The sequence below is a fragment of the Notamacropus eugenii genome, chromosome 6 (assembly GCF_028372415.1).
Source record: "Notamacropus eugenii isolate mMacEug1 chromosome 6, mMacEug1.pri_v2, whole genome shotgun sequence".
Lineage (NCBI taxonomy): Eukaryota > Metazoa > Chordata > Mammalia > Diprotodontia > Macropodidae > Notamacropus > Notamacropus eugenii.
In genome coordinates, this window is record NC_092877.1 from 252,317,473 (window position 1) to 252,337,469 (window position 19,997).

Below are 19,997 nucleotides of genomic sequence, written 5' to 3' on the forward strand. Positions count from 1 at the left end.
TGGTAGCAAGATCACTCTGAGTGATGTACAGCAGTACCATTTGTGCAATTTTACAGGGCCGTGGTACAGCTAGATTGTTGGTACTTGGACCCAGAATTCTTTATGAAGATGTGAAGAGAAGGTGTGAAAGAGAAGGAAGAAAGAATTCAGGGGTCTTGACAGGCCAGGTGATACCTATGGTTTTCCAAAGGATGCAAGTATAGTAGATTTCAGCTGACAGAATCACAAGTGACTTGGAGGACTATATTCAGGGAAAGCTGTAAGTCTTCCTTAGGTCATAGGTCCCTTGGGCACTATGTCACATTTGTATTACTAGATTGTAATAGGTTGTGGGGTTTCACGTTCAGAAAAATTAGCCTTGTAAGGAGTGGAAGAGAGTTTTCCCAAGTAGAATAAGGAAGAATTGGATCCATCCCCTGAAGTCAATCAGCTTGCTCAAGTTGACTGGCCAGTCAGTCTTTATGAAGGAGACTACGGAGTTAGTTAATCTACGTTCTTTTGTGACGGCCATTCAAATAGTACCATGGGTAGGCATGAGTACAAAGGTGCAGTGACTGAATTACTCCTATTGCATGGTCTCAGTATAGAAGGGATTCCCAGTTCTGCTGGTTGCTAATGGTAATAATATGAATTGGACAGATGACTGCCTCAAAGATAAACTTAGTCACTTGTGAGTGAATGAGCAGACGGGTTCTAACTTTATCCAAGGTAGTGCAGAATCCTTGAGTATGGTGTTCTTGAATGTGCCAGTGTTGCCTGGCTAATTAAACAGGTAAGTGAAATTATCTGGAATTTCAGTCAGGGATATAGCCAGGATAAGCACTTATGTTTGTCACTTTGTATCTGTTCAGAGATATTTTCCTGCCTTGTGTGCTATTTCATTGTGTACATCCAGAAGAACCAGGGTCCAGTCTCCTGTGCGGGAATTCAAAAGTACCGGGGCTCAGGTTAGGAAGAGTAAATAGCACTCAAGTTAAAAGTTGATACCTAGAATTGTGAAGGACCAAGGTTTTCTATACCCTGTGTACCCCATGCCTCCCTGTCTGTCTACCCTTACCTTTTCAGTGCTTAGAAAGAGTGCATCCCCAAGACACCTGACCCACTCCCTCTCCTTTTCTCTGTGTGGAGTGGCGTTGAGACTGAGACTATATACTGCTTCTGGCTGCCCATGCTGTGAACAAGCATGATCCAGTGAATTCATTGGTAGATAGCATGGGTAGGCAAGTGAACTTCATGTCTCCTCCGAGGAGCATTTATTTTCATTTGGATTGCAATTGTTCAATTAATAATTCCATAAGTTAATTAATAATTCATTAAACTTAGCAATAATATAGTCTTAACTATCTATATAAGAAGCTGTTTACAAACCATATCTGATCTCTGACTTACATGCATATTCAAGAGATATGTACATTCGTACATGAAAGAAAAGTGGCATCTTCAGAGAATACAGCCGATGGGTATTAGAGATGGGTCTTGAATACAGACGATATTATGCAATCCCACTAAAACAATGATGACAACAGAATCTATGCATAATTTATATTGTCCTTTAAGGATTAGAAAGCTCTTTAAATGTATTATCATATCTGAGTTTTACAACAACCCTGAGAGGTGTGCTTATTACTTTATAGATGAGGAAACTGAGGAAAGAAGAGGTTTAATAATTTGTCCATGGTCACATGGCTATTAAATATTCCTAATTATAAATTCTGCACTGTCTTTAGAATATTAAAGTGTTATGAAATATAACAACTCTGAGGGACATATGAAATATAAGGCATACATAAAGTGAATGAAGTAGAAATATAACAATGTATATGTAACTACACTAATACATACATATAGCACACTAAACATATGTATAAGAATGGACCATAGACATAAGAGGTAATAACTCACAAAACATACTAAATATGTAAACATAATATGTTACATGTAAACATGTGTTATATGTATCTATTAACTTCATTAAATTTTATTTTATAATGAAGCAAATGTCATAATAAAATGTATTTTATCAAAATAACTTGACATGGGAATGATTTCTAGCCTCTTAAAATCATTATTGTGGTTATCTGGTAAGTTCATGTATATGAAATCTATTCGAAAATTTTAAAGTGTTACATGGCTTTAAAATAGTATTATTTAGCATATCTAATTTCACCTTGAGTTGATAAAGAGCTGCAATTCAATTGTAGTTAGAACTGTCAGCTTAGACTATCTCTGCCTCTGAGTGTACAGAGATGGATTTCTGTGCATGTTCCTGGATTATGGGGGAGGGGAGAAAGTTTCTAGAGGAGAATAGGGCAAATCACTTAGTTAAAACACCAACTCATTTCGCTCACTAACAGCCAATTGAGTGTAACAACATTTAGTCACGTCAGGTGTGGGCTGAATCTGAACTAGCAATTTAGATGAAAAGGGCTCTGTATCTTGCTACCCACCCCCTGAGAAATCCAGTCACTCAGCCATTCTGTTAGAAGTCAAACCTACTAAATTATATGTCACCAAATCACTTTTTTTTACCCATGACTTGCTGTTTCTTTTTCTTTATTAAGCTTTTACACTTCAATTATAGGCCTACACCCTTAAGATACTTGCCCTTGCATGACACAGAAACTACCTCCTATCTGAACGCACTGTTATGTAGTGAAACAAACTTCATAATGAAATTTTATGATGATAAGAACTGTCAAGAATAATCACCTCTTTTATATTTGTTAACCCAGGACAAGGGCTTTTTGAAATATTTCAGTGTGGACCAAATGGTAGCCCAGCAACTCATAAAACATGCACATATATTTAGACAGGCAATAACCAGGCATATGGATAGGGACAATAGAAGTGTCAAAATGTTACGTCCAGTTGTTTGGAACTCTACTTTGTGGATGTCACCTAAAGAAAGGAAAAATGTGAAGACAGCTTGAGATGCTTGGAAGAATGCCATCATCTTTATGTGGAAAATTTATTATCTTGTAGGTTAAGTAAAATGAACATAAACCTTTGGAAGTCAGTACAGCAGAAAAAGGTAATCCATGGAAATTCCACTTAGATGTAGCATGCCACAGTAGATAAAGGTGAGACTTGGGATCAGGAAGAAAGATCTAGGTTCAAGTCCCATTTCTGACTTGTATGACCAGGTGAAAGTCACTTGACCCCTCAGCACCCGAAGATAACTCAATAAGAGTATAATTTATAGCTGAATTGCCAGTTTGCATTGGTGGGAGATTCTACCTTGGGAGTTCATCACACTAGCAAAATCATATATCTGACTCTTTCCCTCTGTCCTTTCTCCACTTATTTTCCAGTGTAATTTATCCTTTGGATGTTTCACATTGAATAATACTTTGAGTATGATGGAAACTTGATATTTATTGAAATTGTTTTTAGCATTTAACAAAGAAATTTAATGGTGTTAAATTTTAAGCCAGGTTGTCAATAGTTTTTTTGTTTGTTTGTTTTTTTTTAAACTTGATATAACTATCTCCCAACAGTTGGAAAGTACAACAGTCAGTCAGGGCTGCATCTTCTTGCTCATGGAAGCTCTGTTTTTGATCTGAACTGAAAGACCCTTCACTAGTCTGTCCAGTCTCACCACTCTCCCCTCACTGTCTTGTCCCCTGGGACTTACTGTATTGGTGGTAGGCTTAGTGAATACATGTGGTTAGCTGTAATGCTTCTGCATCTCAGAACTCCAGAGCTCAAACAATTCACCAGCTTTGACCTTCCTAATAGGAGACATTATTGGCATGTACGTCTATAGCCAGTCTGTTGCCTATATAATTAAAGGGGTCAAAATCAATGGATAAACTATTATCCTATTGAATGACCACATTGCATTTTCATTGTAAACTACCACATACTGTTTGCTATAAAATGTAGGTGGCATTTGAAAATAACTGGTCATATGTAGACTGCATTGTTTGTCCACCATAAAAAAAAAACAAAAAAAAAAACTTGTCAGGATAATCAGAACACATGCCATCTTGGAGTGAGGGGGGAGCGATGAGGAGAAAATTTTGAACTCAAAATCTTGTGGAAATGAATGTTGAAGACTAAAATAAATATATTAATCAAAAGAAGGGAAAAAATGCAGCAGTTTAAAAGTTCTTAAAACTTGTTTCAACTCCTTTATGATAAGTTATTCGAACTCTTCTGTTGTCCAAACTGCTTCTAGCTGCCCCAGAGAAATCATGGATATTCAGCTCAAAGAGACCTTAGAGATTATTTAATCCATTCTCTTTCATTTTAGATAAGAAAATGAGGCCTGAGAGAATAAGTGAAATTGTACAAGTTCATACAAGTAGTATGTAGCTCAGCCAATGTCATAGAATGTTAGAGCTCAAAGGAACCATAGAGATAATTTAATTTCAGCTTCTCATTATGTAGATGAGAAAAATTGCACCTGACAATTATCAGGTTTTTATTAAACTTTTGTTGTATGCTGAGCACTACACTTTGAGTTGGGAATACAAATATAAGAAAAAAGAAAGTCCCTGCCCTCAAGGAGCTTCTAATAGAGAATACAACACAAAACAGGAAGAGGTAAAAGGTAGGGGGAAGGAGCAGAAGTTACCTGATGGAGAAAGCAGAGAAGCTTGGCCAGATGGTTCATCAAGAGATGGCTGGCCTTTGTATACCCCTTAAATGGAGGTTCTGGGGGATCCCTCTATGTTCTAGGGGGAGGAGTTTCAGGAACAGAGATAGCTCTGAGGTTTGAATTCCAGGGCTAAAGTCATCTTTTAGGATGAACATGATGGAGATGTTCAGAGGTATACAACACAGTGAAAAATAAAGAGGAAATGACTTGCCTAAAGTCAAACAACTAGCCTGTGGAAGAGCCAGGATTTATTCTTATCATGACTTCTGCTCTAGACCACTAAGGCAAACTTCTGAGAGAGTTAAGTAAACAACTAGGAAAGATCTGTGCTCAGAACTACTAGAAAATAGCAAAACTGCCTCTTTATCCTTCTCTTTCAATAACTCAAACTGTAGGTTCAGACTTACATGGTCATATCTCATAGATCCTCCAAATATAGCCTAGGCATTGACAAGAGAGGTAAAAGATATCAAAAGCAGATGAACTTCCTTGTCTCCCTGAAGGGAAAGACCCCTTACGATTTTTTAGATGAAGAAAACAAGATTTAGAAAATGAAGTAATTTTGGCAAGGTCAGAGAGGTAATTTAAGATAGTCTAAGTCTCCTGAAATATAAACTAAAGATGTTCCCATGACATCACACAGTCTCCCCACATCTATCTATACCTTTATAATTGCTGGTGTACCATTTGTAATCAGTTTGAGTATTTTAATCAGTCAGAATTCTAACATTTTCGGGCATATACGGCCAATATTATTTATAGACCTATGTTTTGAAATGTACTTTACAAGTTTTCAAAGGAGAATTTGAAATTATTGTGTTTTTGTTCTTTTTTGCTTGCATATCTAGAAAGGATTGTTCCTACATAGATGGTACATACTTAGGTCAAGATCTTACCAGTTTTGGAGGATTGTAAGTTTTCACAGTCTTTAGACTCCTTTCACAGTCCATAGACTGCTTTATCATATTGTCTCTTGATAAAAGTTGAAATGGTGGTAATTTCAAAATTGGGTTCTGTTTTTTCAGTCTTCCAAATAATATTGGGCCATTTTTCAGCCATCCATATAGATAAAAAGTCTATGCAAACATATAATTTGCATTAACCTCTTCTTTGATTTTGACAGGAAACATCAGCATTTATGATCCAGGGTCTGGGAGACATGATTTTAGTGGTGATTCTTTTGAACACTGGCAAGAAATACATAACAATCTTGCCTTGGTATATTTCCAATGTTTCAAAGCTCCTTGGCTGTGATGGTGAAAGCCTTATTTAGAAGGATCATTGAAGTATTTCTGGCATATCACCAGCTTATTTCAATTTGTGCTGTATCCTGAATTTAAAGCATGCTCAAATCTGAATGGGTTTCTTTGCACAATGTTTCTTATATTTTCACCAGTCTCAAAAATATAGTCTCTTTCTTCCTTTTTAAAAAGAATGATGATTTGGAAAAATGGATATGTGTTCTTTCTGTTACTTTTATAGGCATTAAGCACAAAGATTTAAAGTTTAAAATATAATCAATTGTTGATCTAACAAGCATTCAGTGAGTTTCCTAGACTGTACTTAGTTGCTAAAGGTGACACAAATACAAATAAGACATGGTCTTTGTCCTTGAAGTATCTGTCTAGGATGAAAAATAAGTCATTTAAGCAAGTAGTTATGCACATCTGGATGTCATATATACCATAATAGAAGTACAAGACGTATATTATGAGAACTCAGGAATGAGAAAAGTGGTTGTGGGTAGCAGGTAGGCATTTCCATAGTTACACTGGTTTCAGAACCTAATATTCATGAACATTTAATTTTTTTTTTTTTAAAGATCTAGACCTGTGGGTTTTTGTTGCTTTTGGTATAGGGAATTCTTGATTTATAATTCCTTCTGCCTATGCATGTTGGCTACTTCTCTATATTGTTTCCAAGAACTATTCACTGTACAAAGCTGCATTTTTTTCCTACTTATATGAAAAGGCCAGTTTAAATGACACATATTCCTTCATTCTATATTTAAATCTTTTATGCAGTTTTGGTGGCTCATAGGAACTGAGAAAAAGAGAAGGAGGTACAGGACACCCAGTGTAGGCAGGTGCCAATGGAGATATAAATGGTGTTACTTTGAAGGAGGTGTTGGGTTAATAATTATTGACTTAATGTTTAAAAACTGCTAGAAATGATAGTAAACCTACTGTGCAAGTCCAAATGTATATCAAGATTAAAAAATACATAAATGAAAACAAATTGAATATTCACAGAATAGCCAAATATAGTGATATTTATATAATTGAAATTTTTCCATATGCCAAGAGAACAGAGTTAAAAAAATCCAAGGAGAATTCTTTTATTTTTATTATTATTTATGGTTACTAACAGACCACTACTACTGCCTAGCTCTAAAGTATTAAATTAATATTTTGTGATATGAAGCAGGTCTTATTCTAGATCCTTAAACTTTCATTGAAAGCTCTCTGTAGTCTTTCAGTACTCTACCTCATCAATGTTTTCTCCTATATTTTACATTCAAGGAAAATTGTTCTGTCCTCTGTAACCTGTATTCCATTCACCAAGAAATTTGTCCCCTTTCTGTATTTGTATCTGAAGTGACCTCCATCCCTGTCTTTGCATGATGAATGCAAAGTTTCCTTAGAGCTCCACCCTCACAAAATGATCTGCATACAGTAGGCAATTAAATGTTTGTCTAGCTGAATTGTATTTATTTTATCTTTCTAAAGATCACCTGCTAGAGTTGTTTGTATACAAGGCATGATAAATACATATTTTGGGCATCATCACACCAGGATAGAAATACTAAGAATGGGGAGTGGTTTGTTTTTTAGTAATATACATTAGTAGTTTACCTCCTTAAACAGATAAAGAGAAAGCAATTTACTTTCCTTTACTTTAGTTCATGATGTATTTAAGAGTCTTTCAATTTTATGTTTTCTTGTGCCTTTTAAAAGTTGCATCTCATTTTCTGCTACAGCTTTCCCAGTCTTACTCCTACAAGCATTCTATATTTACTTGTACACCTACTTGTTAATCTGCACCAGTTTTCAGCATTCCTATTAACATTTTAGCTCCTTATGCTGCTTAGTCATGCAGCTTCTTTATATATATTTTTCCCCATTTTATGTACATAGGGACATTTTTGCTTGTTCAGGGTAACAAAGGGAAAGAATCCCAAATGAGGAATCAGGAGAATTAGATCTTAGTTTTATCTCAGAAACTTCCTAGTTCCTTTGACTTGTCACTTCAACTTTTGACCTTTGTTCTCCTCATTTGTAAAATAGGATAGAAATACATATTTTAATTGCTTCACAAGGATGTTGAGAGTCTAGTGCTTTATAAACCTGTTTGAAATATTATTGTTTGAGAATCCATAAGCAACCATATTCCTATTGCAGCAAATATTTGTATAGTGAAAAAACAGCTTCCAATCATCAGTCAAGTATTCCTAATCCTACCAGGCCCATCTCCTTCATATTTACCAGAAACTTAATTTAATTTATTCTCTCACTTCTCCTCCTGTCTTTTTATACTGTTATTTGAAGTTTAAGTTACATGAATAGAGGTATTCAGCATTTGTTTACTCAGAACTGAAATAATGTTTGAGTATATCAATAATCTTGTTGTCATTTCCCTGAGAATGGGATGCTGACAATCTGAATTTCCCATGATTTTCTGTGATCAAGAGCATATGCAAGAGAGGACTGTATCCTAGAATTAGAGCTGAAGGTAAAGGCTGGGAAGAAAATATGGGCACTCATTGACCAAGTTGTTATTTATCATCATCATCATCATCATCATCATCATCACCATCATCATCATCACCATCACCACCATCATCATCATAATCATCATCATCATCATCATAATCATCATCATCATCATCATCATGATCATTAAGTATTGCAACACAGACAGTAACTGAAGTACTCAGGGTTGACAGACTGAGTCCAAGGTAAAAGACAGAATTCAGAAACTAAAGTAATAATTAAAATCAAGGAGAAAGAGCTCAATGATAATTTATTAATCAAGTACCTACTGTGTTCAGAGCCTTATGCTTAGAGTTAGAGCAGATACTATATTTAGCTAAGACTGGGTTTTTGTTTTAGTAGTCATTACTAGATTTCAATTTCTGAACAATCTAAAAATTAAAAAAAAGTTTTGAAACTGAACATTACATCAATGGCTTGTTTCCTTAGAGGATGTCACTGATCAATACTGGAGCATCCAGCATAGTGTATATGGGAAATAAGTTTAAACTGATTCAGAGTTGCACCCTTATGAGATCAGGAGACTAGCAGAATTAATGTTCTTTGGAGAAATTCTTATACAGATACTTAATTCAAGACCCTGGAAGGAAAACAGAGTTCTCAGGTGTTTACCTTTTGGCAAGCATTAGATTTCAGAGGAGATAGTATTAGATATGACCAAATATTTAAGACTCCTAAGAATTTGCTTCTGTGAGAACCTCTTTTGCTCTTTTCTCTTCCATCAACAAAATAATCATGTTATTTATTCTACTTCTCCTGAGCCTGAAATCTTGAACTTCTAACATTGGCTTCTGACAATGTCTAATTTTTTGTGTTTCTAAGTTTTCTTCTTTTTCACTGCCTCTTCCTCTAAAATTTCGATGCCTAGGATTCAGAAATGTAATGGAACCTGGATCTGATTGTTCCCTTTGTTTCAATATTTTAGTTCAGGAGAATTAACTCTTAGATGTCAGGTGAATTAATTCTAATTAACCAGATAAAATTATTTCAATATAAGAATCCTGAGAACCATCTTTTTTAAATTTATTATATTTGACATTTCTAGCCACCTGATGTGAAGCTTTCTCTACATTAAACTCAAATCTGATTCATGCTTTACTTAGAACCCTCCTCCCCTTACTACACACAGAAACTCTCGATTTTCATTCAGGAGTGAAACATAAGTCATATCACAATGGAGAATATACCAACATGTTGCAACAAATTTAATCACAAATTTGGGCAATCAAAAAGGCATTCTCTATTCAGGTGGCAGTGAAATCAGAGGTGCTTAGAGATAATACTCAGCTACCTGACTGTTGGAGTAGAATTAGATATTTTGCTTTCCTTGTTTTCATTTTGAAATCCTACCTTCATTGGCAGTGAAGGGATGAATCTTTCAAAAATTCCAACCTTATCCTTATCTCAATTCTTTAGAAGAATTATGGAAATTTTACTTGGAAAATTAAATTTTACTGGAGCTAAAAAAAAGGCAGTTCTATACTTGGAAAAGCAAATAATCCTTTCATCTAAATGGTTTTCAAAAATCTATATGATATAATGACGATATGGAGCATCTTGAATTATGTAAAGTTCTTAGTTTGGAAGTATAAGAATGTTAGCTAGGAAACTAATTTGTCATGTTGAAAATAAAACAATGTATGCAGTTTCAAATTCATACTGAATGGTCAAAAGACAAGTACTTGAAGTCTTCCATTTTCTTAAAATGCTAGTACCTTAAATAATAATTACTACTATTTGTCACCTCTGATTGATAGAATGATATTAGAACCCTGAGGTAAAAATTTAAATTAAAAATCATGTAATTTTTAAATAGTAAGAAACAACTTTGAAAACAAAACTGAAGGGATTCAGAAAAGGTCTCAACAACTTCTGCTACTAGGTGGGATATGAATTATCACATTTATAATGATCTATCAAAGCATAATGGAAGTTTTCTATGTCTTTCTGTTAGAGTAACTAGAAGACAAGTCACTATATGAAATGTGGGAGGATGAGATGTTACTGAATATGCCAGAATGTCAATTCATCAAATACTTTTTAAACACCAACTATGCATATAGTACTATATGTATGAGGGATAGATAAACATGTAGGTATAGACAGTAATATTTTTATTGGTCAAAGTACAGCACAAAAGTCAATTAGTTTTTGTACTGTCAGATATATGTAATGAAGGCAGTAATATGGGCCCAGAGAGTTGAGTCTAATTAGCTTACCTTCTTCCCTTAATTTTTACTCTTTCTTAGATTTGTTTAAATATCAGTCAAGGCAGAATTTTGAGCAAGCTGGGATTTCTGTAGTCCAAATTTTAACATAACTCCAGTGTGACTTTGTACAGCAGTCCCTTGATAATGGGGATGAAGGGGGGGTGGGTGAGGGGAGCTGGCACAGTGGGAGATAGAATCTCCATCAGGAATCAATTGAGTTTTTTATGAAATTTTCTTAAATCTTGGACAATTAGGGACTTCAAATCAGGACCAGATGCAAGCAGTAAAATAAATAGATTTAGTCTTAATTTGGAGTAATTTGAAAGGTTTTAATTCAGCTGCTTTTAGCTAGGTGACATGGCTCATCATCCAAGCTATGGACTCAAAGAACCCTAACCACTTCAGCAAGTAGTAGATGGGGACAGAGAATAGATGGGCCCAAAGAAGTGAAACTCAGAAGATGGTGGCATAGAAAAGTTCAGGAACCATGAAATCAGCAAACACACCCAATAAAAACAATGAGATATCAAGCTGAAAGCAAAGATGTAATGCCCAGCAGAGATGCTATACCCATCAAGTTGCTGCATGATAGCACCAAAAAATATCAGTCATGCAGAAGTAATTTTTCTTAGTACTACTTATTTTCTTTATCTGTTTATTTTATATATATTTCCCAGGCATATGACCTTCTGACATGTTCCTTTCATGCAATTTTTCCCCTATGTGTATTAACTCCACAAGTTATTTGGTCATTCTTATTTTCTGCATGCTTTCCCTCTAACATGGTGATAACTGTGTAAGGAACTTTGAAGATAACCCTGTCTGTTGATCTGTTAATTTCTCAGACAGAAGCCCTGTCTGTTGGTCTTTATAAACGAATTGAGATGATGGCACTGGTAATATGTATAATAATTGTTACAGTCCTGTTAAGCTTTGTTTTCCTAGAAACAGAAGCTATAGGCAAGAGGCCCTAGAGATATCAGGCAGAAGCAGGAACAGTCCTCGTGAGCAAGGACAAGGAGCAAAAGCAGAGAGCTGCCTGCGTGTGAACCCAGACAAGAGTTGGGAGTGGTCAGCACACAGAGCAGACATGGGGGTTTAAAAGTCACCCTCGAGTCAAGGTGAGAGAAGACTTTATTTGGACACTATGTATTGATTAAAGAGACTGTTCTTAGTGACCTATGGGTGGATGGTGTGGCATTTTCTGCCACCCTTTAAGGTTCTTGTTGTTGCTTTTGTGTTTAGGAAGACTCTAATCTGGGACCCCCTGATTTTGGAGATGCAACAATATATGTTATGTGTCATATGACATACTGAGTGTTATGAGGTATGTATGTATTAAATGATATGTTTTGCTTAAGGATGTTGGATGAATGTTATTCTTTACTTTCTTGAACAATCTTTAGTTTATTGCTGAATAGAGAGTTCATTATACTATGCAATTAAATCCTTAAAATCATTCACAGCAGCAGTCTCCTGGGTATGGCCAGGAGTGATTGGCTCTACACTTGTTTCTATGTATAAAGTATTCTCCATGATGGGTGAGAGGTATTTAGTCAAATCACAACTTTGGGATATATTGTAGAAAGGAATCATGTTCAGTTTGGAAGAAATGGCCTCAGAAGTTCCTTCTGAGATTTTGTGATTCTGTGATAGAGTAGCAGCAATGAGAAAAAACAGAAAATGGTGGTAGGAATGATGTGACAAAGATCAGATGAAACAAAAGAACTTGGCAAAGAAATTGAAGAGGGCTTTATATTGTTGACTTTGTTGCAAACTATGCAGTCTGGGAATGAGAGAATCACAGGGAAATTTGCTTGTAAAACTTAGGGAAGCAATTGTTTTGTCTCAAAAGGTGACTAAGTGAGTCTGCTTTCTCTCCATTCTAACCTGACCCAATAAACACTTCTTATTACTAGGCTAGGTGTTGAGGATGCAAATGGTTCCCTAAACAGCCTTGAGACAACTACAAAAATCTTTCTTGGTAATTTTGATCTCAGAGGAAAGAGAGAAGATTGATATATCTTGGAGCAGACTGGACATAGTTTAGTTCTTGAAAGGAGTGTAGCATCCAGAGATGCTACATCTTTAAATTATACCAACTTCCTCCCCAAATCCCAGTAGCAGGGATTATAAAAATGCACAGCTTTTGATTGACTACCACAAAACAGGTGCTTAAAGCCCTATAATCCACCTTCCCTGGCTAAGCCTTCTCACCTTATTCTTATAGATAAAGCACTTCAGAACTTTCTAATAATTAGGGTCACACCCAACTCTCACTAATTGGCTTCTTCCCAAGCATTTTCTTCATTCTCATGGACATTGATGGGGCCTCACCTATACACAAATCTCTGTATAGCCACTGAACAGGTAAAGTATATCCACTTCTGCTTTGTACTGTAACCTAATTTCACCATGATCTCCTAATAATCAGCTTAACCATTTGCTCTGAAGAGATAATCACCTTGAAAACCTACACTTCATCATCATTCCTCCACTCTCTAACATTCTACTCCTAAGGAGTTGCTCCAGGGTTCCATACCTATCTGCCTATATCCTGCTTCACATTCACCCGTTAGTGTTCTACCCCTATTCTTGGGTCACATAGTAACCTATCCATTCTTTCTTTTCTCCCATTGTGCTTCTCAGTCTATAGCTAACATATTGTAGCTCCACTGAGCACATCCAGGAAATACCTTGACCATATTCTGTTAAGATTTAAGAAATTGTAATTCTATACAGCTTTGAGAATATGCATATTGTACATACTGTGTTGTTCCTATGCACTTGTCTACCTTCCCTTGGTCTTCTCAGCTATAACCATTTCACTCCTCTTGTCCTTTTCTCTTAGGCAAGGGAGCTCATCCTTTCAGGATTCAGAGTTCATGAATAGCAATGTCCTTCTAAATATTCATGGAATGTTCCAAAATGTTCAAAAAATAGCACATATGAGAATGGAAGTCTCCCATTTCAGGCCACTCTTTTCCCGTTTCCAGTTCTTCCTTTGCTACATATCTTTGCTCATATTTTCTCCTAGGGTTTTTCTCTCACCCACCTCTTGTTTTTCTTTCTTCATTTTGTTGCTTTTTTCTCTTCTTCATTCTAGAGCTACTGTTCTATCAGTTGCTTTTAATTTTCCTTTTTCTTGGTCTCCAAGCCCAATACTTATGAAATTATTCTTTTTCTTCCCTGAGCATTCTCACTTCCCTTTTCTTTACCAATTAAAGCTGCCATTCTGGGGGCATTCCTAAAGTCAGCATTCTATCACAATCCCAGACACCCTTCAGTTGTCTGGTTCATGCCATTAGTCATTCAGTCCAACCCTAAGCAATTCAACTTGATTCAGTCTAATACCACAAACATTTATTGAATATTTGCCATGTGCCTAGCGCTGCTCTAGGTTCTGCACTAATCTTCCAACTTCTTCTGCAGTCATCATTAATCAGTCTCTCAGCCCTCACAAGTCATTCAAAGAGAATTATTTAATTCCCTGTTCACTGCACACTCTTATTATGCTTTAGGATTCATTGACAAACACCCAGGGGCTGCCTTCCTAGCACACCTACTCCACCAATTAATTACCGGTGTAAAGAGAATAATTATGGACAGCTGCATCTTACCCTTGTTCTGCCTTCCTGTGGGGAATTTCAATTAAAACATTTCAGCTCAGTGCTCTTTTTTTTTCCCCAGCACTTTTCCCATTAAACAATACTCCTGCCAGTATGAGTGTTGGGAAACAGTCAAGCTGGGTTTGGGGAAAGACAGTTGTGGAATTGACTAGAAACCAGAAATCAAAGCAAAACAAAAGTAATATACTAAGTACTCTGGATCATATTCTATGATTAAACCCAAAAGTAGTGATTTAAATTTCTGCACAGGGCCCATATCTCATCTATTCCATTTTTATTAAATAACTGAACATGTGATATGCCAATAACAAACCACACTGGGCATTGGATATGGTAATGTAAAACTTGGTGTTTGGAGGAGTGTTGCAGGTTGGTGGTCTAGATCAGGCCTGTGTAACATAAGGCCCATGGACTGCTTGCAGTCAAGCAAAGAATTTCAGGTGGCTGTCACATGACATATGGCAATCTATCATCAAGCCATTCTCAGTCTGTCTCTAGTCTAACCTGTCTTCAGCCCAAAGTAGTTTACAAGTTGTGCAAATCTGGTCTAGATATACATTTTGACATGTTGAATAATGAGAGCTCTCATAAATGTGAGTACTTCTATCCATCTATGCTACAAATTACTCATGTGTTTTCATCCTATGTGATTATTACCCATATCCTTCCATAAATTGTCCATAAGCTATCTAGCTAAGACAATAGAAGACTTCCTCAGGATCCTATGATATTTGTGTATTTTTTTAAACACATTTGTTTTCCTGCCTGTAAGATATAAAGGCTAAATCAATTTTATCAACTACGTAACAGTAAATTTCAGTATTATATCTAAAACTTGGAAGACTTGGGAAGTAGGAAGTTTGTTAAAATGACAGAAGGGAATTTGTATTTCTAGATCACAGATTAAAGTATAAAAATGACATGCCCCTGACCAGGGATAACTGGTTCTTAAGCAGTAACAAAAATAAGATTTTTTTTTCCTTCTTTGCAGAACTGGTGGTGGTAGGATGTGATTTAAGAGTGAAGAATGTTGAAGGTGCTGATAGACATGGATGATTTGCTAGTTGATTTTTTTTTCCTTAAATTTTGTTAAAAGGTCATGCTGTATTAGGAAAGCAGAGAAGAATAGATTTGGAAATGGAGATGGTACAGCAAGATAAGTTAACAAAATTGTTTCCAAAATAGAAATTAAAGGTTTCAAATCAATGAAGAACTCAAAATTGGGGGCAGAAAACTATATATTTGCCTGCTTCTTCAGTATGATCAACAAGGCTTGAAACCGAAAATGGAGAGAGGGAAGACAGAGAAAGATGACCTACATATATCAACCACACCATATCTTACAGATAACAGAATATCAGATACAAGATGAGGAAGGCAATATACCTCTAGACAGGATTCCTATTTCACAAATGACAATATCAGTAATGCCAAAATGGTGGTGTGTAGGCCAGGACACAGCTTAATTGTGCCAAACATTCTCCTACAGACAACTTTAAAATGACACCACAAATTAAGTTTTAGCATGGCAAAGACAACAAAAGATCACAGGAAAATATTAGACAATTGTGGAGGCTTGCAAGAGAGTTCTGTAATATTGGAGTGGGAACAAACCCCAAGCACAGCAGGAATATCAAAAGTGGGCCTTGGAGGCAGTTTGGACAGCAGCAGCTGCAGGAGCCCTCAACTAATGGAAAGTGAGAAAACCAGACATCTGGTCAGAAAGAGATTAGAGGGAACCCTTTGCTGGCACTGGGTGTGACTAGTGTTTATTGGCAGCTCTCTTATCCATAAGTTGAATGGATTGCAGTTCCAGGAGGGAGAGCATAACCTGTGATTGGTCACAAGAGAGTAGGGGACCTGGTCACAGTTTCAGGACCAAGTGTGGCTCTAGAGGAGCAAGGGCCCTTCCTAGGTAAAGACCAGAGTGCAGACCATGAGAATAGTGACCACAGTTCCTCTAATCATACCACAATTGAAACACTGAAAACTTGCAGACCCCCAGGTCTAACTGAAAACAGTAACATAAAATCCTTCCCTCACTCTCACCAAATGCCCTCCCCAATGTGAGTGGAGTCCAACTTTAATATAAAATTCAAAGGGAAGTAACAGGGTGGGAAAATGAGCAAACAACAGAAAAGGAAACTGAACATAAAAAGCTACTATGGCATCAGGGAAGACCAAGACATAAACCCAAAAAAAGACAGTAATGTGAAAAACAGCTACAAGCAAAGTCTCAAAGAAACATGCTAATTAGACACAAAGCCAGTAAAAATTCCTAGAAGACTTAGATGCTAGTGGTGGAGAAGAAAATGGAAAAAGAAATGAGAGGGATAAAAGAAAATTAGGAAAAGTAGATATTCTTCCTAAAAGAGACACACACAAAAAATATCAAAGAAAATTTCACCTTAAAAAACAAAATTGGCCTAACGATAAAAGAGGGAGAAAAAAATCACTGAGAAAAAAAACTCCTTAAAAAGAATTGGCCAAAGGGAAAAAATGAGGTACAAAATCTTACTGAAGAAAATGATGTATTAAAAATTAAAACAGGACAAGAGAAAGCTAATGACTCCATGAGATTTCACAAACAATGAAAGTCAAAAGAAAGAATAATAAAAAAAGAAGATAATGTTGACTATTTCACTGCAAAAACAAGTGACCTTGAAAATAGATTGAGTGGAGATAATTTAAGAATACTTGAACTACTTCAAAGTCACAGTTTTGTTTTCTAAAGAGGCTAGGCATTATCTTTCAAAAAATCATAATGGAAAACTATCCCAAAATCTTTGTCCTAGAGTGTAAAATAGAAATTGAAAGAATCAACTGATCGCCTCCTGAAATGAAATGAAAATGAAAATTCCCAATAATATAACCAAACTCCAGAGCTCCTAGTTCAAGGGGAAAATATTGTAAGCAGCCAGAAAGAAACCATTTAAATATCATTGGAGCCACAGCCAGGATCATGCAAGTTTTAATAGCTTCCACATTAAAGGAGCAAAGAAGTTACTTGATTACTGTGAGAAGCCCCTGGGAAATTAAAAAGTAAACTGCCAGTGAACAAGACAAGACCTCTGTGAATATGATCTTTGTCTTTAAGAACTATACTCTGAAGACAAGTGAGATCAAAGGCATTTAGGACTACAATCTTTGTATCTGTGTCTTCTGGTATGATAACTTCAGCTTCCTCCTAAATATAGTAGGAAATTTATTCAAGACTCAGTTTAACCTCAAAACACCCAGGAAGAATTGGATATTGAAGGATTTAAATAAATGATTTTTCTCTCATTAGAAAAGGACACATTCATAAGGATTAAATCTGCTTTCTTCTTGCTGAGCTTATATTCCTTTGTATTTCCAATGGACACTAAGTGGGAGGTAATGATAATAAGTTGCTCTAGCTTGTTACATATAAAAATTGAAAGACCTACTGGAACTACAAACATTTGATATCACCTTCCACATAAATCTGCTAGCTTAGATTCAAGATTTGAGTCTTCTTGGAAGTTTATAAAATTTCCTTCATAGCACTTGTATTGTTTGATTTGTTTTGTTTCCGTTATGTTGGAATTTTATTTTTTCTCTTCTTCCTTTATTGCTGCTTATATCAAGATTCTTGAATTCTGAAGTTCAGGGTTGGCCAATAAAATCTCTAATATCATTTGAGTCGTGTGAGGTCCTTAGTAAAAACTAAGGATTTTTTTTTTTACCACCAAGGGGTAGAATGTGGTAAGAACAATATCCTACCCCCTGTTTCCATAGAATTTAAGCTACTTTTTTCTTTAAATTATATTTGGACTATTCTTTAGACTGTATTTGTAAGGTGTTTTTAAAAGGTCACACTGATGATATCAATTCCTTACTACCTAAAAATAATAGCTATAAGAACCCTCAATAGTCTCTGATATTTAGCTCATGGATCATGATGTGCAACTTAAGCAAGTGCATGTGTATACACACACACACATACACACACATATAAAATCACCTAAACAAACATGCATATCACTATGTATGTAAACACATTTGTACATATATACTCATGTACATAATCATACATAGTTAAATATGTGCAATTGTATTTTATATGTGCGTGTGCATATACATGGGTATGTATCTGCATGTTTAGACACATGTATATATGTATGTAAAAAAGGAGGATTTTATTATCCTTTTTAGAGTTTAGTTTCTCAGGATCCATGGGCATGGCAATGTCCCAGGTGTTAGATGATTCTTAGAATAGCCCCAAGGATCATAGATAATAGTTCCTAGAATCATACTGATAGGCAGTTCTACTAAGGCTGCTACATGAGATATGGGGTAACATAATTGATATTTATTAGCTTGCACAGAATGAAGACACTGCTAAAATTAACCTGTGAGCTTAATGTTGGCAAGATGCCTTCATTTTTATTTTGCTCTATAAAGCATGTGAGCACTGGTCTGTGAATAGGGAAAACCATGGGGAAGCAATGGGGGAAACCACAGGGAACCCATAGGAGAATCTGTATGCCTTGACTGGCCCCCATCAAGGCTTGAGGGGATTTAGGGGAATGCCCAAGATGTGCCTGTGTCAATTGACCATATTGAGATGTAGGAGTATTTACACCCCTTTCTCCCCTGCCCCTGCAAGAAGGTTGATTATAGAATCCTATAGGAGCTGGTTCTCCCATTATCAGCAACCTTTCTGAGAAGACTAGACTAGAATAAAGCTGATTATTAACCACTTTGAAGGGGTCTACTGGTCTGACCAGATCAAGAGTGAACCGGTTTGAGACTGGAGTCCAAACTCTTCAGTCCAAAACACATAGGAGGCTATGTGTTACCTATGAAACAGTGTATATCATATACACATACACATACACATACAGTATAATAAATATGAATGTTGTTTTGTTTTTCATTTAATGATGACCCTAAACTATGTTTACAGGGAAAACAGATGGATTGTCCTGAGTCAGACCCAGCTCATAACACCCTGGCTGGATTAAACATCTTAGAATTCTTTCTTTTCTTCATGTCTACTCAAGTACCATCTTTTTCATAAAGCCCCTCCTAAGCTTTACTCCAAAAATCACGACCTCAAGAAATCAATCAGAAACTTTTATTATATGTCTACTATATGTAAAGAATTGTACTAAGCATTGAGCATCAAAAAACAAAAACAGTCCTTGCCTTAAAAGAACTTATATTTTATTAGAGGAAACAACTTGTGTGTACATACGTATACACTGAAAACAAGAGAGTACTTTTGTGAGGTTAAGACTTTGGCAGTCAAAGGTATAAGGAAAGGCTTTATATTCAACATGGAATCACAACTTCATGAAGCATTTGTGAAAAACTGGGTTGTATTATCAGAGAAATGAACATGCTTCTGGAACCTATGCAATTGCAGAGTCCACAATCCAAATGGAAGCTTGTATATGAAATTGCAACAAAAGTAGGGGTAGGAGCAGTAATCTCCTTCTAAAGGGGAGTGCCTTGAGAGGCGGAAAGAGAAATAGGGCCACAAGGGAAAGACTCCCAAAGGGGAGGAGAGCTCTGGAATAATTATGATGGCAAAAGCAGCATTTTTTTCCCTTGGGAACTGCTAGTGTTATCTACAGGGGCCCTAGTTGTACAACAGTTTCTCAGTTTGTTGGAAACTGACTAGCACCTGCCTTGATTCCCAAGGACACACAGGGAGTACAGATTGGGGTGTAAATAACAAATTATGTCAGTTTAGGTTGGGGCTTTGTCCTTGACATGTTCAGAGCCACCTGAATTGCCATGTTTCTGAAAAACA